Below are 23,857 nucleotides of genomic sequence, written 5' to 3'. Positions count from 1 at the left end.
TTAAATATATTTGTGTGTAATCTTGAAAGAAAGTTACGAGCGCAAATATATTTTAGAATTAAAGTTTTCAACTTTCCCATCTGCATTGAGAATGAATATTCAATAGTTAATTTCCGGAAGTTAATGTTGAATAATGAAAATTACAATCATTCTCATTATAATATTCGTTGATGAGAAATATTCTTGACGTTTTATTCTTAAAATGTCGGTCAATGCATTATCTATTTATGGAAATTACTTATTACTCTTAAAAGCAATTCTTAGAAGTTCTCAATATATTTCTATCCAATATATTCTATCTATATTCTATCATTTATTCCATCTCATAGAAACAACATTTCGAACTCGATCATTTGTTAAATTCGCTTTTTTTTTCTTCGTTTTTTTATGCGATATGTAATCGAAACATTTCTGTTCGATGAAAATATCTGATCGGTTGTCAAAATTATCTTACTGCGAAATATATGATTTCGACATGAGGTTTATTCCAAGATAACGAAAAAGTCCTTAATCCTTCTATTTGTCGAATTTTGTCACGCTTGTTGCACGAGATATTAATATCTTATTTCTTGATTTATTTTTGATCGAACGTGTTTACATGATTATAAATTATAAATTTCATCGAATCAAGTGGTATGTTGCAAAATTTATTTTGAATATTTATTTTACGTATTAACATCTTTTAAATAAACAAAATTTAAAGATATAATATATAACGATCATAGATTCTTAATAGCAAGCGACCTGATTACCTCAATCTTGAATTTAGATAAAGATAAAATAAAAAAGTTTAAATTATAAACATGTTAACTTAATTGCTATTTTATATTATCTTGTATCGATAATAAGTTAGCATTTTAAATCACTGTTAATTACTTTTCCTTTAATAGAGAATTTTCAATTAAAATTCGAAACATTTGAGAGTAAAACTCTCGAAAGTTATTATCGATTATTTTTTATTAATGAATACTGCATTGAGAATATGTATTCTAATATGTAATTTTAGATAGTTATTGTTAACGCAATATCATTTAGAGAAAAATACTTTCCGATAGCAACTCTCGAGAGTTTTTCCCTCAAATCCTTATTTTCAGTTCGAAATTTGTCTTATTGTCTTGTTTGAAATTCATAGCTAAATCGGTTTGAACCTTTCAATTTTAATGCTTGAATCATGTATACAAAGAAACGATGTTGGCATACAGTAACTGCAAAAAGTTTTTAATAGATATCTATTTTTCAATGAAATATTTTCTCAATCAAGTTTTATATTTCATTTCTGTAGTATCAAATTTTCATTATTAATATTAAAATTTGTAACAATATAAAATTATCCAATGATACGAAATTTAATTTACACGTAAATGTTGCGATAAATATAGGATACGAATATTTTTTATAGCTAACTGTACATGTAATCGCGTGTGTCGACATCCGTACGCTGTCACTTTCATTGCCATCTGCATGTCTTTACGCGTTAATTAAGATCGGGTCTTGAGAGGAAATCGTTCATAATGTATTTTACTGTTGACGGCCAGGCAAAAAAAGCTTCTATAAAAAGATATCTGTTGTTTCTTCGTTCCGTGAGAATATGCTCGCGCGTTTTCCGATAGTCGTGGCATAGATAATGTTTAAGTAATCCTACATATTTAAAATTTTCCATGTAACACACTTTTAAGACGGAAACGTGCGTTAGAAAGGAAAGCTTGAATATCCGTCTTCTAGATAGTAATACGTTCTTCTTAACGCGCAGTTGAGCAATTGGGGAAGAATCTCTAAATCGTATGAAAAACACGCGGAGAATAAGATAGATGTATAAAATAAAAAAAATAATGCTATTTATATCCGAAGATAATCCGAAGAAATACGCTCATTAGAAACTAGATTTGAATATAAATGTTTGAGATTCCATATTCCAGATTAGAATTTCTTTTTATGATTATGATTTCTTCAAAATCAATATGAAATTTTTCTTATACATTTGAATTCGGATTAAATTAATGCTTCGGATATATTCGGATATATTCGGAGATACTCGGATTTATTCGGAGACATTCGGGTTTATTCGGAATCTCAGATTTAAGTTAAATGAATTTTAGATACATTCGAAAATATTAAGATATATTCTAATAAGTTTCGATTGAGTATTCATAAATCCGAGTAACAATGAGAGTTGAATAATATAAAATCTTACAAAAGTTAATTTTTCTATTCGTGAAAACGTCTTCGTTCATGGTTGAAAGCAAATTAATATTATCATGTCATGAACATATAAAAAAGAAAGAAAGAAGCGCAATAAATATCTAGTACTACATAAACGCGAAGCAGACGGTGCTATAGGAAGAACAAAAAGATGAGATGAGGAAAAGATAGCAGAAGTAAACACAGACTTTGACAATAAAAGAAAAAAAGAAAAGAGTATCCCTCGTGTAACGTATAGATAAAGGAAAAATCGGAAAAGGAATTGGCAACAGCGCCAAGTAAGAAGGAACTTTGAACGTGTGTCTCTTCTCTCCCTTAGCGTGTGAGTATTTCTCGTCGTTTGCCCAGTGGCCGTGCTGCTGGTGGATTTGCAACAGATATATACTTACACGAGCAAACCGTGCTCACGCAAGTGAGTCCTCGTGTCATAGGTAGCAGCTAGTGTTCGTGTAGAGGAGGTCCACGGTATACTATGTATATATCTGGACGCGAAACACTCGGATGAGGCGAACGTAGAGGTACGTGTCAGGTACACGCGTACGTGTTCGTTATACAACTTTTCCAGCAGTCACGGAGGCGTAGAGGTGAGCCGGTGGCTTGTGGACGATGGAAAGTGGGGGAACAGAATGCGGAATAGCCTAGAATGTGATGTGAGCGCTCTCCATACTACTCCTCTCCCTCTTCCTTTCTCTCTCTCACTCTATCTTACTTTGTCTCTCTCTTTTTATCCTCCTCTACTATCTCTTTCTTCATATTTCTCTCTCTCACCTTTATATTCTACCTTCTATATATATAGAACCGCTTGTCCACCTCGGTGTTTGCTTCTCCCCATCTAATATTTTAATATTATTTTTTGTACGATAATTCTTTATTCGTTATTTTATACATTTATTTAATTCTATTTTTAAAAATTTGATTAATTATGAAATATATATATATATATATATATATATATTTTTATATAAATATTTTTTATAAATGTAATTCTTTATAAATATAAAAAAATCTCGTTTCATTTTTGATAGTAGTTAGATAAATGAATATATAGTTAGATATGAATGAACTTTCGTTTTAGAGTATCATTATTTTTTGATAGTGAGTTTCGAAGAATAGTGATGAAATATAACGGTTTTGAATGTAGAAACACATTGAAAATTTAAAAAGTTATCTAATCTATCTTTATCTAACTTATATTTTGTTTCTATTTATTAAATATTATTAGAAGAAAATAATAAAATAAAAATTAAAAAAAAAAAATATTCCAAATTATAATCGAATATCTCTTTTATAATTTGTATTAATGAAACTAATCATTTTTTACGATGATGAATTTGATAATCAGATACATGAATATTTATGATTTCTATCGTCAAAATAACATCAACATGATGATATCATTAATGTAAATGATCAAAGTATTTATGTTTAAATAAAGAATAAAATTTTCCGTTTAAATGTTTATCACAAAGTATATTATTGTATCAAGAGTATTTTTTTAATAATTAACTTTTTAAATTCTTATGACTTGTATATCTATCTCTCATTCAAACAATATCAAAAAATATGATAAAAATCTAAAAAAAATAAAGTTTAATTATTCACGTTTTATTTATTTTTTAATTTTTTAAAATTTCAATACGAGACATATCGAATAAGAATTTTAAACCAATTCCCTTCGAACGACTATCAATTTCCGATAGACACGAAAAACGATGGTCGGCTGATCCCTTTGGGACAACTCGAAGAGGAGGAGGAGGAGGAGGAGGAGGAGTTTCCCTTCCTGGAACCATGATTATCGGAGGTAACGAGAAGATTCGGTGGAAAAACACGATTCGGTCAACAGGTGGGCCACCTGGCAGGATTCCAGGGAGAAGATTTGAGAGATTTGAATATGGGGATAACACGATTAGCAAAGGCAATGTAGTGTAGGGCGTGATCCTGCGCCACAGGGACACCGTAATCTTGTATTTTCACGAATGATTTATTTCGAGTTAAACGAATCTTAAAAAAACGATTACGATTCCTACTTATGTTTTATGTATAATTTATGAATTTAATTTATAAATTATTACCTTGAATGTTATCAACGATCAAAAATTTTATATTCGTTTGAATGTCTGTGCAAAGATTCATTCTTAGAAATAAAGTGAATGCTATAAATATCAAATGCATTTGGTTCCGCATCAAGTAACTAGAATATTTAATTTTTATCCTTATATCTTGCTCCTTTCCTTTCATGTTTGATATTATGATACTTCAGTTATTTGTTTTCGATGAAAAAAGTTTCAGTTTTTTTTTAATAATCGATGAAGAATTATTTTATTGAAATTTGTCAAAACAATTTCGGGATACTTTTTTATTTAATGGTTGACTGCATTCCAATTAACAGTCATTTTCAAATTCCAGACAGGAATTATTTTAGTCAATCGAAGATTTCCAAGATAAAATTAAAAAGAATTTCGCGGATTACCTGTTAACAAATTGTCAAATTAATTATCGTAATTAATGAATTATTTGAACAGGTAAAAAAGCACGCATTCACTTTTCCTCATTCATGTTGCAATATCGATGATACAACAATGACGATAACATGGTAATAATAGTAACATTACGATAATATCGATAATTATTTAATGTTCAACGTATTTTCATTAAAATTCCATGTTGTAATCTCTCGTTGAAATTTACTTTCTCGGTTAAAACATTTTTTTTTTTTATCGTCAAACCGATGATTTTATTGTAGAACTTAATTATCCATTTATGTCCCATAAATAGATCATAAAAATACCAACGTGACCTCCCAGAAAATACTTTGTCACTCGTTTGGAGATTTACCGATTGAAAACATTAAATAATAGGACATGATGGAAAGTCGATCAACGAAGTGATAGATTTTCCGAAAACATTGAATAAAAATAAAAAAGATTGTTCTCCAGCATGAGAGTTATGGATAGGGTCTAACCTAACCTACGATGAGCAAACAGTACATTATACGGGTCGGTAGTTTTCCAAATGAATGTCTAATAGCACGGTGGGTTGCGTTGGTATTCGAACAGAAAATTAGTGGTCACAAATCAAGGAAAATATGACTGTTGCGTCCAAAGCGCGCTTGATTTAATTCATCTACATTGTAACCTCTCCTTTGCTCCTGCGTTTATTCTTATTGTTCAATTTCCTTGCTGTGTCGTTTCACGAAATTGGAGAAACGAAAATTGTTTAAAAACTTTGTTGATTTTATTTTATCTTTTTTTTAAATATAACAGTTTTAAGTGAAATATGTTCAACCTAACCTAAACGGTATATTTTGTTTCTATTCATGGAGTAATTGATAATTAAGAGATACGTAATAGAAATTTAAAAAATAGCTCGAATCTAACTTAATTTAACCAGTATATTTCAATTCTATCTAGAAGTTTAAACAAATTTAATTTAATCCAACTTAATCTAACAACCGATACAAGTATAAAAAAAGACTTGGATAGTTTCCATTAATGATGTCATTATGATATCAGAAATGTTGTCTAGCCAATCTTTAAATTCATTATTACGAAAAAGATTTATTTTCGTCCAATCCTTCGTAGTTCAATAATCTAACTCAACCTAAATTATAAATTGCACATTTTAAGAGTGCCAAATTTAGACTGAGATTAAAAAAATAATACATTTCGTTCTTATTCAACGAGAAATAGAGAGAGAAAGAGAGAGAAAGAGAGAGAGAAAATTAAAATAGTGCATCAAAAACTCGAAAAGTTTGCCATATGAAATGAAATCAGGTATTAGTAAAATTCTTGGTAAAGGATTCTAATGGATGGCGGTGTGATAATTGCGCAATGTGGTTGGCATGCGGCTCGACGAATACAACTGTGATTCAGTGACATATATGATGACAACGTTTGTTGAGTAGACGGGTCCTGGAACCGGCTGGCGTATTCTTTACAGAAAAGGTTATGGCGCATCCTTTGAAATTCTGACATTTCACGATTGTTGATCGCGTGTAAAAAGTGACCTAAACTAATGATTATTTGGCACGCGTCGTGGATTATTATTATTATTACTTACAGATTGTTTTCCAAGATGATATTTTTACGTTTTATCAAATTCCTCGCAAGAAAAGACGAACCAAAATTGTTACTATAAGAATAATATCATTATAATAGAACGTCGATTATCCGAACCAATTGGAGAAGAAATTTATTTGAATAATCGGATGAAGTAATTTTATCAATGTGTCGCGAAGCAATTAAAAATTAAACGATTTTCAAATGTGCATGTTTAGCGAGTAAAAATAATAATTATCTAGCGAAAGAAATAAAATTACAAAAAATAAATTAATTATATCCCATAATGTCCATTCGAATGACCAGAATTATAACCAATAATCGTTGATTTGATGCTCGAAGACGATGATTTTTAAGTTGTGTTGAATTTCAAACGAGATTTCGCACTTGTTTTCTTTCGAAAATAATCGCGGATTGTGAAATGTCGTGTTTCTATCTTTAGAGTCAATGGCAAAAACAGTTAGTTGAATAGCACTGCAGAAAGTGCAAAAATGGGAGAGGAAGCAGCGTACGCACTTTCTATGCAATAAAGACTCGTCCTTCGTGAAAGTAATTTCGAATAATGCGCGTAAAATACGCATGACGCAGGCTCAATTTTAATTTCATTGTATTAATCGTGATTAACCGAAAGCACAATCAGCCTTGACACGATCTTTATTTTTATTCCACGTGTGTAATCCGCTAAGATTGACTTTATATCCCATTCTTTAAACGAAAATCAGTATCGATTTTCTATTTTGCTTTACATTTCCGTTTACACGATTCTCTATATTTTCATGAATGAACGTACTTACTTTCTATCTGGCATTTCGAAATATACACGAAAAGTTTCTCGAGTTCCTATCACTTTCTTTCTTTAACGATTTTATTATAAAAAAAATCTACATTCTACAAATTTGTAAAAAGCATTTCTTAATTTTATTTAAGAATCAAAGAACTTAAAAATATATATATATATATCTAAATTCAATTCTTACGTATCCATACTTACGTATCCTCCTCGATTAAAATATTCTATTTTTGGTATTTCTTATCTTCAAGATATTTAATATAAATAAATAATATATAATAGTTATTTAAATATATATTGAAAAGTAAAAATATGCTAATGAGGACAGTATAGATACGTAAGAATCGAATTTTCAATAAAGATAAAATCGTATTAGTCCCGTTTTTAACCTGTTCAAAAATCTTATCACTTGAACGAGATTATTAAGCCTCGTTTCAACTTGAATGATCGCTCGTTTCGCTCGAAACGAATCTTTTAATCTGAGAAAATAAATATTTTTATCTTTAACAAAAATTTCTTTGATCATCGATTATTGAGCAAAATATCATTTTAAATTATTAAACGACAATAAAATATCGTTTCAGTATTAAATATCCTAAATGTAGAAAAAAATAAAATTTATCTTCTTGTTCACATACGTATATTCTATATTTTTTAAAAGTAAACTTTTCTTACTTTTCTAAATTCCTTTAAATTACGAAGTGCAAATCTGCCAGAGTGTATTACGAAAATAATTACACACCGCAAAGTATTAAATAACGTTTATGCTCTAGGATTAACCACTTCGTAACCACGAACGAGATATTTCGCGAGGCGAATATCGTTCGTACACAGACTGTTACTGCACATTATAACGAGAAAGTGTATCCAAATACGAAACGTTAATTAATTAATTAATTGCATTGATAATGGAATAATAAAATAATATTCGTATTAAGAGAAAAATTACCATTTAGTTAGTATATATATAACGAAAGTAAATATATAGAAGGTGTTAATATATATTCGTGCAACATTTTTGAACGATTATAGAGATCGAAACGGATACAAAAATAAATTAAAATTTATTTAAATTGAAAGCATATAAACTCCAAAATTCGAATTTTTTTTAAAAATGCGTTTTTCATTATTCGATCGATCTTGTCTATCGATTAAGCTTCCAAGTAATCTTTCCTTTTCCAGAGAATTTTCAGAGTCAAAAGTCGCGACGATTGATCGTAGGAAACTCTTTCCTCCAAGGCTCGAAATCAATAAAAGCAGTAGTCGTTGTATCCATTACACGCAGTAGATATATCTCTGCCCGAGCGTCTTCTTTCTGCCATCAGGCTTATCGACGGCTAAATCTATAGATTTAGCAGAACCGCGCGAGGAATCGAGCTTCCCTGCTACTTATCGAGAGGGATGCGAGCGTCGGATATTAATGTCCTGCTGAGATTCTATTCCTCGTCTCCACCACGTCAAATTTGTGACTGGCGATGGGACGCATCGACAAAATTTGTTGCCCATTGGCGTCGAATCTCTACGATTTTCTGTTCTCGTCGTCTTAATTTGAAAATCGGTCTACGATATTCAATTTTTTGTGTATGTGGTATTTTAGATTATTGTAATCAACGGGGAATATTATAACCAATCGATGCTGTGATGATAATCGATCGACAGGTTTATATCAAACCTGATAACGAAAATTGAATAATGCGAAAAAGCTCTTAGGCGATTACACTGCTTTATAGATAAGTAATATTATGTATACGGTCTTTCTGACGTAAGATGAAAGACAGCCAATGAAAAATAAATAAAGAAAATAGTCAATGGTTAAAAAAAAAAAATCTTCGAAACTTTAAACAAATACGCGTCGAATGAAAAATTTTAGGATTTTTTATTTTAGGATAAAAGATAGTAAAAAAATAGAAAAGTCTACAAATTGTAACGAAAGCAATCGAAGAGCGAAGGAAAAAGGAAGCGAAATGTTTTTTTGTTTAAAGTTTGATTCGCGTTTCTTTCTACGCCATTGAACGAGAAAAAGAAAAAAAGAAAAATGTTGGACGTGATACGAAAGGAAACAGTCCATTCGTTTGCGGAGTAAAAGCTGATTGGAGAGCTTACCGGTGTCTACCGGTGTGGGCTACCGTCTCTAATCCATCACCTATCTTTTCCTTTATCTGTCTCTTATAATTGTCTCATTGTATTCGACTAAGAGGGATCAGCCTAAAATTCGTCGAGGAGAATCGATTCCCGTTTTTCATTTGAAATAAATACACGAGATCGTGATACGAATCTGTACAATGACATCGCGTTTTTAGTTCCAACTACAATAATTTCAATACGATCAAAATTCGTCCGACTTTCAATTGCCTCTCAAAGCACACTATTTGATTCTTTCGTCGAATCGAGAAAGAAATTTTCCTACGAAAATTGCGAAACCTGGTGAAAATAAATAACATATATATCTCTCTTTCGCTTCAATTAAATCAAAAAAAAAAAAAAAAGAAAGAATAAGATTCGATCGAAGAAGAGGAAATTCCCTTTCACAGTTTTCGAGATACTATGGCAGAGTCTATGTTTCATAAGCGCACACACAGCAACCTAATTCCTATCCGAGTACCAGCGAGATCTTTGCGGTTAAATGGAACGATGGTGTGTTTAATGGTTTCTAATGAACAGATAGCAATCCCATTACGATTAGCCTCGACGCGGCTTTGTGCGGCTGGAATGTTTGAGCAAGTGCGTGGGCGTGAAACGTGGGGATGACGATTGTTCAGAGTCACCCAAGCTGTATAACGCGCGCGTGTATTATACGCACCGACACAAGCGCGCCCGGTTTAAACCTCGCGCACAAGAGACGAAAACTCCTCGGCTCCTCCGCTCGAGCGGTGAGCATGTTTCCTGATGGGGTCATCAGCGCGAATTAACATACTGGGTGGACTCGTATGACACGCACACGTGCGCTCCTCTCTCTTCCTCTTTCCTTTCGCTCCGTTTCGTCCCGCATTTTTTCTCTTCTCCTCCTCCTCCCCCATTGTTTGCGGTAGTTCTCTTCATTTTGTGTCTTCCTTCCTTTCCTTTCCTTCGCTTTCCGATATTTTTTCCTTTCTCCTCGTTTGTTTTTAATCTTGAATCGAGAGAGAGAGAGAGAGAGAGAGAGGTAAGAATAATTAGTTCATTGTGTTCTTTGTTCCTTTCTTGGTCGAATCTATTTAAATTTGTCGGGTTTATTTTCCACGAAGCTCGCGATTTCAAAAGTCGATTTTGTCGATCGTTTAAGGGGGGGCAATCTAATAGTCGCGCGATGACAGCTCATCCAAATGATCTCACGCGAATGAAATCACCCGATTTCGAGCAAACTTGCAAATCCGTCAGGATGTCGCCCGTTATTCGTCTTCATTTCAATCCTCGTATAATTTCGACAAACAGCCTCGAACTTTGTTTTAACAACCAGTTAAGTGAAACGTGGAATTTCGGTCGCTTTCTAGTAAGAGATTGTTTGTCTTGCTCCGAAACTTGGACATCCTTCGAGATTCAAAAGGTCAACCTTTTCGAAACTTCTTCGAAACGATAATGTAACGTAATTTTACAATACGAATTTATTCTTATCAACGAACTTAACTCAAGTTTCTGACTAAAAAGGAAATAAAGATTCGTTAAAAGGAATATTAATTTTCAACAATGTATTAAAATCTCCATTTCCAAGGAGACGAAACAAGGAGAATCGTTAGAGGGATGAAGCGGACGATTTTGCACGAATATCGATGAACACAGTTCCCTGACGTAAGTCTTGGATGACGTCTTCGACTTTAACACGAATATATCATCGAATTCTAGCATTAAATTCTTGCTACCGTGGATCCTTGATTATCGAGGATCACGATTCCCTTGGTCGGATCGAAAATGAAATATTCGCCAATTTCCGGGAAAAGCGTGCCATCGAGTCGTTTCGACGAAGATTCAGAAATTGATTGAACGCGTAGCAACGTTCGAGTTACAATTAGATAATTGCATGGCATTAGAGTAAAGAGTAGAGAGGCAATTAATATCGCGTCATTTGAAATAAATTGTTTCACCTAGTTACATACGTGATAGCACGTGACGTCATGGTTAAGAGACGTATCTGTATCACCGTTAAAGCAGCGTGTGTACATCTGTTTCGCGTTGATAATGGAGTGTGAAATCTTAAATAACACTAGTAGAGGAAGATATAAAATAATATATGTGGAATAGCTCGTATCTCGGAATTTCTGACTCAGAAAGGATAGAAAAACGTGATTGGTAAAAGAATCGTAAGAATAATGGCATGGTTCGTTTGCTGCAATAACGTTTCTCAAATTCTTAGAATTGTATATATTGGAAAATTTATTCATACAACTTCATCGATAGATATTGATACATTCACTTTTCAAGGGTCCCAGAGATCGAAGCCAAGCGCGATATTAAAAATATCTTTAAATTCTACTCCAAAGAACTTCTTATCAATGAAGAGGCTGATTTTCCAAACAAACGTTTGAAAATACACACACACATATATATATATATATATAAAAATTTTCTCCCTGCGAAACAAAAATCCAAAGAATCTTTACCTTACTGTCGCGTGTCTCAATTCACGTGATCTTCGAGACACCGCAAGCGATAAATTTTTCGAATCAATAAAAGAGCTGGCGGCTGATAATTAGATCCTTTCTGAGAGCGGGGGAAGGGGGTGGTGGAAAAAGAGGCCTGGTTCGAACCGTGTCAAGCTCGTTTATTTTCGGTGGACACGAACAAAGGCGCACGGCACGGGTCGTCGAGTGTGGGGCACGTGTGCGCGACGGAAACACGAACCCTGAAGAAGAAGAAGAAGAAGAAAAGGAGGAGGAGGATCGGTGGATCAGGATTATTCGGATAGGTCGATGTCGCGCAGCAGTGAGTGGTAGGTTTTGGATTAGCCACGGTTCAAAGAGGAGAGAAATGCGGAGGGGAGCGGAAGGAGAGGAGAGTGGTAAAAGGGGATCTTCCAAAGGGGAAGATCCGGTGGTGGCCAGCGTGGCCCACGTTCTCCTCTATTCCTCGCGCCTTCTCGCGCCGGTTTCCAACGAGCACGCTGATTTATGGCGGCCATTCATTCTAATCGTCTTGCATCTCCTCTCGCAGACCCTATCCACCGGAGCGTGCAGTCGCGGTTTTCGAGACATCGCCCTTAGGCGACCCGTGCCTAATTGAATACAAAAATTCGAATATTTAGCCGGGCCTATAAACCATTTAATTAACGAGACTCGAGGAGGGAGTATTTTCACCTCGTATATCTCGTAAATATCAAGGAATGAAGATGAACAATCCGTCCCTTGTTTAACCAAAGTCGTTCACATCGTCATTTTGATTCGTTATATTCGAGATATTGGCAGCATGTTTTAAACGCGTTGATTTACGGGAAGAAAAGAGAAAAAAGGACTTTGATTGCTATTGTTACGAATTTATGGTTTGGTTTTATGTTAAATAATCATCTAAGATGTGTAATTTTTTCTGAATTAACGGGAGAGAATGATCATAAAGTAGCGGCGATGAATAGATCGAGAATGTTTATGCATTTATGCAAAATTTGAACGACTTCTATCACGGTAAATCGATCGACTCGGTTCTCCAATGTTAAACGCGGCATTGTCGATTTGATTCGTTTCCTTCGAATCTTTTTAAAAAATTCCTGACGAGTAACCAGTGTTGAGAAATCATTTCTATAACGAATTATGAAAAATCATTAAAAAATTTAATTTACAATCTCCGCAATATTTTAGCTGCCGTGAATTATTCGTTTGAAAACTATCGAATTTATCGACGGAGTAACAAGAGAATAGAAAGTCTTGAGGAATTATCATGACGATCGTAATTCCCGCGATAGATACATTATTTCCATAAGAAATCGAAGGAAGATAAGTGACTTATCCTTATTTGGTAAAAATTATAAGCTCTCCATTACTTAGGAAATCAATATTTATGCGTCTTTTCTGAAAAAAAAAATGAGGAAAAAAACATATTTTACGCGAATAGCATAAATTTGAATTATGAATATTTAGATTTGATATACGATATTCTAAATTATGCTAAATAATTGGCTTTGCATCCTGGCCGTAAAATATATCATAATTGTTTCGTGTACGAATTTTTCGTACAAATGAGAAATATGAGAAAGTTCTATGTGTTATAACTTGTATTTGAAAATATCGAACAATATTCCAAAGGAGCTTTATTTCGATATTATTATGTGTCTCAATATTCTCTGTTATGTAATGACGCAACATAAAATATTAATTTGAAAGATAATTAAATGCGTTAAAAATACACGATATATTACGATTCTTTTATATTTATGTGTCCATCTAAAAAAGAATCATTTAATTTTTATTTGAAATATTTTTTAATATTTTTCCAAAAGACAAACGATATACTTCAAATGATAAACTTACAAAGTGTTAGAAAAAAAAATGAGTCGATCAAACTTTATTCTAAAAAAAAAAAAAAAGTACAGATTCGAAAACATTTCCTTTCCAATATATAGACAAAACTTTTTCTTATAAAATTTATTACTTGTAATAAAATTTATTTTTATCAATAATAAAAATAATATTAATAATTATTGGAAAGTTAATAACAATAAATATTGGAAAATGATGATGATTATTAACGAACAATCTTTTTTTTTTTTTTTAATCGTACCTACTTACCTACTTACCTGTTGTTGGATCATTGGTGTTTCTCGTGGAAAAGCGTTTCTAAAGAAACGAACATGAAGCGATGTTAGAAATTAGGTTAGATGATGTGGGTGGAGTAAGCTTGTATTTAAGCGAATCAAGAAAGGAAGCACTTCGCGCGAAGAAGCGATTTCTAATCGAAAGGTCGGCCTACGATAGAATGGAATCGATTAATCACCTATTTACGTGTATTTAAATTGAGCGAGTAATTTTTAATTATTAGATAATTAGACAATGATCGAATCACTTAATTTCGTAATGCTTTCGAGATGTATGGGAGTGATGAAAAGATATCGATATTATTCAATAAAGTTGAGATACACATAATGGATCATCGAACTTCGAACGGTTTGAAGTTCGAACAACTTGAAACTGGAACAAAAAATTCAAGGAAAAATCTGGTTTTCAAACTCGAGAAAAAACTCGAAAGTCGAATGAAGAATCCTGATCGTCGTGGTCAATTTGTTTAAGTTGATGCATGTTAAGAAAAAAAAACGAATAACATTAAACAAATATCTAAAGAGGATAACGTTAATCGATCATGTTTATTATCATAAATTATTTTATTATTATTTAATAAGAATTTAAATAATCATATTTAAAATGTTTTATATTGTATAAGTTTTGCAAACCTTAACGAATTAATTCGATTATTTCAAATAGATAAGTTTAATTCGAATGATTATTTGATACAATAGATGTATTTTTAAAAATATGTGTTATATAAAATTTACGTACGTATAAAAGATACGTACCTAAAATAAGTTTGATTTGAAAGAAGATTCTTTTAAATAAAATACGAAATTCATTTATCAAATCGAGAAAAAGAAATCATCTAATTTTGAAAATTGATTTCAATATATCAAAACAAAAATAACGTGTAAAGTATTATTAAAATTTATATTGAAGTTGAAAATTATTTTACTTTAAAAATGATGGTTTCTTTTTACCCCAAATATCGAAAGACATTTTTTACACAATTTAAAAAAACCAATATAGCCCAAAATACTTAACCCTATGATACGACTACTTTCAATTTTTCGTTTTCCTTTCTTAAAATCCCTCTTGCTCAAAATTATCCATAATATCGAGATCTACGAATAGAAGAAACTTAGATATCTCTTCTCTTTTCTTATTAAATTAATAAACACCAAAGAATACTTATATGAAAAATAATTGAACCAAGAAAAAAGAACCAAAGAAGCAGAGAGATTTAAATGACAATTGATACGTTTAGATGAGAATAACTATCACGTGATTGGGAAGATTTGTCGGCTAAAAAGCTTTTAAGCCAGGGGTTCGTGAAAGGAAGTGAAGAACGCGAAGAGAAGCGAGGACAGTCGAGGAACAGGGGAAAAGAAAAAGGACGGATCAATGAGAGCGGGTAGGATGGGGAAGGAAGGTTGTTCTCTCAGGAGGGATGAGTTTGCACCTAGAGCGGACAGCGGACACGCGAGGTCGGCACGAGACTGCGAAGGAATAAGGGGGCCGCCCCATTGGCTCGTTTAATTAATTAAAAGTGCATTAGCGGCGGGGGTTAACCCGAGAGAGGGTTTTCTAGATACGTGTGTAACGATCATTCGACCGGAACAGGCTATAGGTTTCGTCAACACGAGAACGCCTCCACGTAATAGACGATCCCGTGACGTTCTTGAATCGACCGACGAAATGGTTAAACGATTCCTTCCCTTCTAACCTATCGATATTATCCTACTTTACAATTGGTCGATATTTCGAAAGATCCGAGATATGGAGGGGGAAAGAATCGATTTTAGGGAATTTTAAAATAATTGTAAAATAAGGGGGAAAATTTTAGGATTGTATAAATATGACTGTATGATTGTACAATGTGTGCTGCGTTAATATAAATATTGTAAAAGGATTAAGAAACTTTTGTTTTTCTAGGGAATTTCAGAGAAGAGGGTGAATATGAGATTTCTTATTTTTTAATCTAGGGAGTTTTGTATGTTCTAAACAACTATAAACTTCATGTAATGCTATATCTAGTGTTTTGGTACATATAATAAATGTTCACTTTTCGTTAAATCATAATCAAAAATACAATTTCAAATCTTCGATAACATTCTAAAATTATGAATGTTGTACAATACTTTCATTCTTTTTCTTAAAAATCATAAAATAAATCAGTATAAATCTCTTTTGAATATACACGCGACAACTTCCGGTTACAAGAAACATTCATTAAACAAGAAAATATTAATAAAGGTAACAACTATTGTGAAATTTCATTTTACTTAAGGTTTAATCGTTGTAAAAATCTCATTATTATACATGTATATATCATGTTTCTAATCTATCTATTACTTTTTTTTTGTCCTACTTTTGTTAGATTAAATAAATTATTAGATTATTACTTTTCTTAATCTAATATCTACAAATATATTTATAAGTTTTCTGACTTTACTTAAAAGACTTATTAAATAATAAGTATGATGATATATCAGAAAAAAATGTATGTATTATTATCAATTAATTTTACATTTATCGAATGTGAAATGTGAAACAATTCAAAATTATATCATACTTATTCAATTATTGATACAGAAAAACCTGTTATACATTTTACTAATAAAATCTTATAAGTGAACTTCTAATTTAATATTTTCATGTGATTTATGTATTCTACATAGAATCCTGACTTATTGATTAATGTTTAATATCGATAATATCATTAAAATATTAAAAAGACTATTTTCTATTCTCCTCTCTTTTATGAAGTGTAGGAATCAACGTAATGGATTGACAAAGGAAGTTATCTTAATTGTAGATGTACAGGATAGAATTACAGTAAGAATATAGGGTTAGGTATATGATGAGGTGGAATAAGTTACTGTGCCCTAATTACTGTGTTCAGTTTTTGAATGCCCCAGATATTACCCCAGATAAATTGTTGAGGGTATCAAATATTGCGCCCAAAAATACGAATATGGAACATATGGAACATTGCGTTCTAATTTATCATATTTTTATTTATTTATTCCATAAGATTTAGATATTTAACATTTAAAGTATCGAATATCAATGAAGAAATCTATTAAAAAATATTCAGCTTAAATATTGGCTATAATAGCAGATTAAAATTTGTTTCAATCACTGGACAATATAAAATAAAAATTTAATAAATTATTTAAACGGTTTATAATCTAAAAGATGTTACTAGCTAAATACTTACACAACCTCTGACAAATTTTACACTGTTTTATACTTATCTTTGTTCATCCACTTATTCCACGATCATTATAAAAAACATTAAATTAATGCTATATCATTAAATTTCTAAATAAAAGTGTAAATATATTTAATTAAATGTCATAAATTTTCCATATCTAATTTTATTAAAATAATAATAATAAATTAATAATGCTACAAGCAATAGGTAAAGTTAAAAAGAGAATGATCCGTCTGATCGCCTAATAATAGCTACTCTTACCTGACAATCAAATTTGTAAAAGTGTGATATATTCGAAAAAAAAGTTGTTGGCAAGTTCGAGCATGTTAACGCGATTCAGGGTGGGTGTATTATCGTGATACCGTTCAGAGAGAGAGAGAATAGATAGAATCAAAGCACCAGGTGCAAATTACAAGGGGGATGACCAGGTAGCACGGAAGTTGGACGGAGCTACCAGCTGACTTGTCTGCGAGCGAAGCGTGTAATCACGCTAATGCGGCACGTCGTTGCCAGAGGAGTGATCCCGGTTTCGCTACAGGGATCACCCTGCAACGATTTTTCAGTGACTCATGCGCGTCATTGCGTAACTCCGACTCGATAACGATAATCTCGACTTCGTCAATGTTCGGGCACGATCGTCGATCATCGTGCGCGTGGAACAGCGGGCCGATCGTTGATCACAAGGGACGAGCGAGAGACGACGAATCATCCGCTCCACCTGGAAATTTAATAAGGCACGATGTAATGAAACGGTCAGCGCAAAAAGCATTCGCTCGGCTCGGTATCGCGTCGCAAAGGGAATTATCGGGTTAATACCGCCAATGATCCTCGGCAAAAAGTTAAACGATTCTTTTATTCGTTCCAGTGCGCGCGTGCGCGCTTCGAGCGGTTTTAGCATCGTCATATCGAGAATATCGAGAATATATCGATGGTACGAATCGTACAGTTGAAATATTGGCAGCACTGAGCAACTTTAACACGGATTACGAATCGTAATAATAAATAAATTAAGATGCAAATTATAATTGATTATTTTGCTTTCTTTCCAAATAACGGATATTTAAACGTTTATTTAAGTTAAACTATGATAACATTCATTCGAAACATAACACACTAAATTAATTAATAGATAGTACACGACTATTATTCGAATATTATAATAAATACAACAGAGTGCAAATACTTTTTATCCCATTATATATTTTAAACAAGGAATATAATTGAAGGAAACCTTTACTTTTACTTAGAGAAATCAGTTCATCGAATACAAGCGGATCGATGTACGGAGAAGAGAAAATGCGAAGAACAATTCGATTTAACGATAATTTGTCGTTTCCACGTAGATTTATACGAGGATGCGGCATGTTCGTTTGATATACGACACGTGGTTCCTAACGTGGGGAGTGGATTCACGGGATGCGCGAATCGCGTGAGACGAGCGTCTAACAATGAGATCGATGATGAAGCGGCAGGCGAGCCTATCGGTCGCACTACGTCGTCAGAACCAGGAGGTCATCCACGCGACTTTGCCGTGCCCTCGATCTTCTCGCGGACTATCGATATTCCATTTTATATTTATAAGTAAATGTCATCATCATATTTGCACGATGGAACAAAAGCTCATTTGTTAAAACAGCAAAATGATATTTTGATTCTACGAAAGAATTCCAATTCTTGCAATTCTAATTTATTTTTCTAAATTGATCGATTCATTTGTAAAATACATTTGCACAATTGATAAATAAATTTCTCAAAAGGATATAGCATCAGGTATACAAATCAACTTAATTTACCCCTGAATTTTCAGGAAGATAATTTTAAATGAAAGATCGATTAATCAGATTCGCTTGTTATTTCGTTAAGAATAAAGAAAAGTTTATTCCATTCAATGTGAAAATACCTTCTCGAAAAACGAAACGAGCCAAGGCTGGGTCCGTTCGAGGAAAATTCGATTTAAAAAATGCAGAAAATGCAGAGAATGACATGCTGAGAGAGAGAAAGAGAGAGAGGTAATGGTCACGCCCCAAAAAACTCTGACCTCACGTACGCCGCGTTACCGTTACTACATCGCCGACAAATTGTCGTCATCCAAATTATTCCTCCGCGCTCCCTTTGAACACCGCGAGACAATCGTGCTCGCCCCGAGAAAATCACGGGACGACGCGATAGGACGCGAGACACGACGCTGCTCGCGATTTCACCGTAACCACAGGCCACGAAAATTTATGCGCTCGGGCACCGCCAACCTCTCCTCCTCCCCTGTCATAAATATGAAACAGGGGAAACCAAAGGACGTTCAGGCGACAATGCGCCGAGAAAAATAATATCCTGTGACCTGGACGGCTCGATACGTCTCTCTCTCTCTCTCTCTCTCTCTCTCCCTTTCTCATCCCATGCCCGGATGAGGGATAAGTAAATTATGCATTATGAAAGTAAATTGAAAGGAATGTGGAACGCCTGATTGGAGAGGGGACAAAAGTTAGATTTTCACTGGGTCAATATACATTCTCCAATTTTTAATATATATATCTCTTGAAGAAAAGGGGGAAAGAAATCGGGGTTAAAACGTAGCGCACGGTAATCCAGCACTATACTCCCCTCCTCGTATACAGGAATACGGCGCGTCGTTACCTCTGCCCGGCCAGTGACTTTCAGGGCAGAAAATTACTTAATGAATATGGACATGCAACGCATTATGGGATATTAAAAGGCACGTGCGCACGTGCGCGCGTGGGCACATCTTCGTTGTTTCGTGCCCTCCCACCGCGCCGCTTGACAGCCGACAGTTTGCGTTACGTTAGTCAACGCGTGGCCAAACTCTCTCTCTCTCAACCTTTCACGAGGAAGGGAGGGAGGGTTAACCGCGGAATACCATTTCACGGTGTTTACCTAGGGAAAAAGGGGGCCGATACCTGCGATACCAACGTAATAAAATTCCACTCGACCTCTCCTCCCCCTCCCGTTTACACGATCTGCCTCCCGATTCTCGTTAACGCCTTTTCTTCGAAATTGTACGCCTACGTTGAACTAGCTTGTACAAACTTTATCGCTTTCACAGCATTCGAATCTATGTTTGAACGAGGGATTCGTTTGGGGAAAAAAAAAAAGGAACTTGGTTGGGATATTTGGTAATTTTTCTTTATCTTATTCGTGACACGCGTGCTATATAGGATGTTTCATTTCCTCGGATCGAAGGTTTTGAGGGTAATTGATTTGAGAGAAATTAAAGAGACATAATCGTTGGGTGTTTTTAGAAAGAAATTTATATTTATTAATGCAACTTAAGAAATATGGATTCAATATGATATATCATGTATATTCATGGGTAATTATGAATCAATCGATGAGGTCGTATAATCCTATAAAGACACTTTTTCATACGTGTTTTTGTTATTTATTGTCATACGAGTATCGTTAATAAATTTTTTATTGGAATATTTTACCTTTCATTATTACGTTTATCGTAGATAAATTTTTCTTAGTAAAAATAAGCATATTTTTGAAATATTTTATTTTTTCTTTTTTTTTGCAATATCAAATCACGCGTTGAACAAAATCTATTTTCTAAGCTCTGCAAATGATTGACTGTGGAAGAAATGTACGCCGTAAAATATTTAAATCAATTGAAGTTCAAACATATCATTTAGCAGATATCTTTTCACAGAATGTTTAGATTTAACAATGTAATAAAATTCTTACATTTAGTAGAATTCATTAAAACACTTACTTCTTCTCTGTTAATTGTTGATTGTTATCGACACTACGATAAGTGACATTGGACATCTTTATTTTTGAAGATACATCAAGTATATAGAATGTGTGAAATGTGCACATTTTTCTTTTATTTTTAACGTATCAAGTATTATTGATTGACACGTCTAATGCAATCATATGTCAATCGTGGACACAATCATTTCCACGAGTCTTTACGTTTTTTCCGTATTTATTATAATAATGATATAACTTAAACATTATTGCATTTTTTAATAAATTATCAGATAACAAATTTACATTTTTACTACGACCGATTAGTTTTAAAACGCAATTCGCGTTTGTTAAAAAATACAATAACTCGAATATTTGAAAATTAAAAAAACTAGAAATAATAAAAGATGAAAGAAATGTGTGTATAGATAAGTAAATAAATACCTATTATACCTATAAGCATATTGGAATAGTAGTTAACAGTCACGTGGCGCTAGTGTCGCGTTATCGATCGTCATAATGTCAATGTAATGATCTTACAAGTCAAACATTCGGCCTCTTTTTCCCTAAAATTCTGTTGATTTTTCTATCACACTTATCGAACGCTTACTTCGAACAAATATATATCCTACATAAAACATTTCAGACCCAAAATAAATGCATCATTCGTGATACAAATTTCAAAATTTTCCCCAATTATATTCCACGATCCTCGAGTTGCTTCGAATCGACTGATAATTCCTATACATCCTAATACGAGATCACTAATCACCTGGATCGCTAATCATCCCAACACAAGTTTAATCTCCATCGCATTGGCATTCGAAAAAGAGTTGCAAGCAGAGACGATCGGACCGAGTCGCACTCGCAATGATGGAGCACGCGAGATAGAGGAGCTCTCGATATGTAGCGTGACGACGATTTGTCGAGACGCGGTATCTCGGCGCGGTGCACCGTCATGGCGGAGGAAGGAAAGAAAGAAAGAAAGAATAAGTCGATTCGAAGGCGATTTGTCGATCAGGCAGGTATCAGAAATCGCCTCGAACGTTCCTCCTGCACTTGGAGCGTTGGAACGTGTAGACACCGTATATATGTATATGTAACACCGCTGGTAGTATCAACTAGGTGAACGAGGCAACCGAGAAGCCGAGTTCTGAGATCAAGTCACGCGTAGCCTAAAGAAAGTTGTTTAAAGGTCAGTGTAGCTCGACTTGCATCAGAAATGCCAATCTAGTTACGAAATGTGTATAGGGAACAATGATACCCCTCGTGGAAAGCAATTCGTTCCCTGCCGCGCACTGTCTCTCCTTCGTATTCTCGGAACGTCTTCTCACCTATGGAGGGAATTGAACACACTTGGAACACTCCACCGATCTCTCTAATGCGTGTATAAATATTTCACGTATGAATGGCTATATAATTGAAGTACGAAATAAACACAGACAAACTGATCTTGATGTTTAATGCGTGTCTAAATGTTTCACGTATGAATGGCTGTAAAATAAATAGAGTGGGATTCGTTGCTTGTAAGAATTAGATTTTCGTTGCTGACGTAGTTTCTTCGCGTTTCATTCTTGAATTTTCATCAAGAAGAATTTCAATTTTTATATTTATTTTTCCACGAGAGCATTATTAGTGAAATTTATTAGTTCACGTTGTAGACTCTTTTTAAATTAATAAATTTTCAAATATGGATGTTTATTACGTAGATAAATACAGATAGATATCTAACGAGGAAAATGTATTATATAAAATTAATCGTTTTTAAATATTGTCTTAGGATATCTCGAAATGTAAATATTGGATATATTAGTTCAAATACATATGCGTGCAATCCTTTTAAAAAATTTTTATACAATTCTCTAACTTATCACTTAGATATATTCCCAAATCTTTTGAACATTCGTTACGGTACATTGTAAACTCGATAACAACACGATTTTGATAATCAGCCTCTCTTTCTTAATACTTTCTTAATAACTTAAAAAGAACAAATGCCACCTGATTTATAAACGATACATATTTTCAAAAATAAAATATCGCAATATCTCCAATAGTATCCGCAATTTTTCCTCAGCTATCGCGTGCCAATTAACGTTTTCAATCAAAGAAAGTGTTAATTAATCGTCGAAAGCAGCCAAGCGCTGTAGGAAGAAAAAAATTCTCCCCTCCCTTTTCTTTCTTTTCCTCTTTTTGGTACTTTTGAAAATTTAGCGAATTATACCGTTTATCGGTGGGCCGTATCTTTCACGTTATTCATATTCCCGGAATAATGCTGAATAATTTCACCATAAATACGTGGCGCGTCCACGTGGGCGTAAAGTAACGATAATGCAAGTAAATAATGGACGCGAGAGTTTTATTACCTAGGCGGTTGAATGGCAAGATAGAATCTACGTGTCCGCGGCAGTACAGCCCCCTCGAACACCGAACGCGAAAAGGGAAGAAGAGGAGGAGAGAAGAGACAGGGTCTTCTCTCGTCTGAATCCTCTAAGACGATCGACGTTCGACAAAATTTCAAATCGCTTCTTATTTTCCCTTTATTTGAAACGTCCCTTCCTTACCTAATGTCTTATAACAGCAATTGGAATTTTGTCCAGAAAGTGGGCGCAAATATTTGCTTGCTCGTAATTTGGAATCGAAATTTGAATTAATCACATACACGTAAAAAAAGAAATACACAAATTTTCGCGAATTAACTCATTTGCATGCAATATATGTTTCGTCATTTGACACTCGTCAAGCATCGTTAAAGGATTAATTATTATTATTATTTCTTTTTTGGTCTCCTTCGAGAGATTACTGCGTTCCTCGAACGGTATTGTTTCTCTCCTCTGTCTTCGCTTAAATAAATCGTCGCCTCGCCTTGCTACAGAACGACATAGTTGTCTTCCTTTACGACTTTATGTTGACTCCACTCCTTTGTCTTTAACTCGAAGCCAATTCTCGTTTCATTCGTTCGAACTATTCAATGTTGCGAAATAAATAGATATTCGATATATAGGTCATCGATCGGAGTTTACTGGCTTCTTGCTTTCGCGATTCTACGATCACGATCTCCGCTGCTCGGAGAGGCTTCTCGAGGCATTTGTCTTTCCTCGTGAAAATACGAATTAAATCGGAACGTTATGGTTATTAACATTATCGTACCTTTATATTTTCGTTATAAAGCGTAATATTATTAAAGTTATAATTGCCT

General features: G+C 33.6%; 1 protein-coding gene and 1 long non-coding RNA gene across 3 annotated transcripts in view; both read left to right on the top strand.

The window, feature by feature from the left end:
• The window catches only part of LOC107997986 (ras guanine nucleotide exchange factor P-like), a 63,956-nt gene that overhangs the window by 21,016 nt on the left and 19,083 nt on the right, over positions 1-23,857 (top strand). The gene's annotated exons all lie outside the window — the stretch shown is intronic.
• On the top strand, positions 2,587-4,390 carry LOC133667792 (uncharacterized). Its single transcript, XR_009833399.1, has 2 exons — positions 2,587-2,717; positions 3,900-4,390. It is a non-coding gene; the product is annotated as an uncharacterized LOC133667792 (long non-coding RNA).

This window comes from Apis cerana, linkage group LG1 (assembly GCF_029169275.1).
Source record: "Apis cerana isolate GH-2021 linkage group LG1, AcerK_1.0, whole genome shotgun sequence".
NCBI classification, from domain to species: Eukaryota; Metazoa; Arthropoda; class Insecta; order Hymenoptera; family Apidae; genus Apis; species Apis cerana.
Note: the sequence above shows the minus strand (reverse complement) of the source record. Positions and strands in the feature narration are given on the sequence as shown.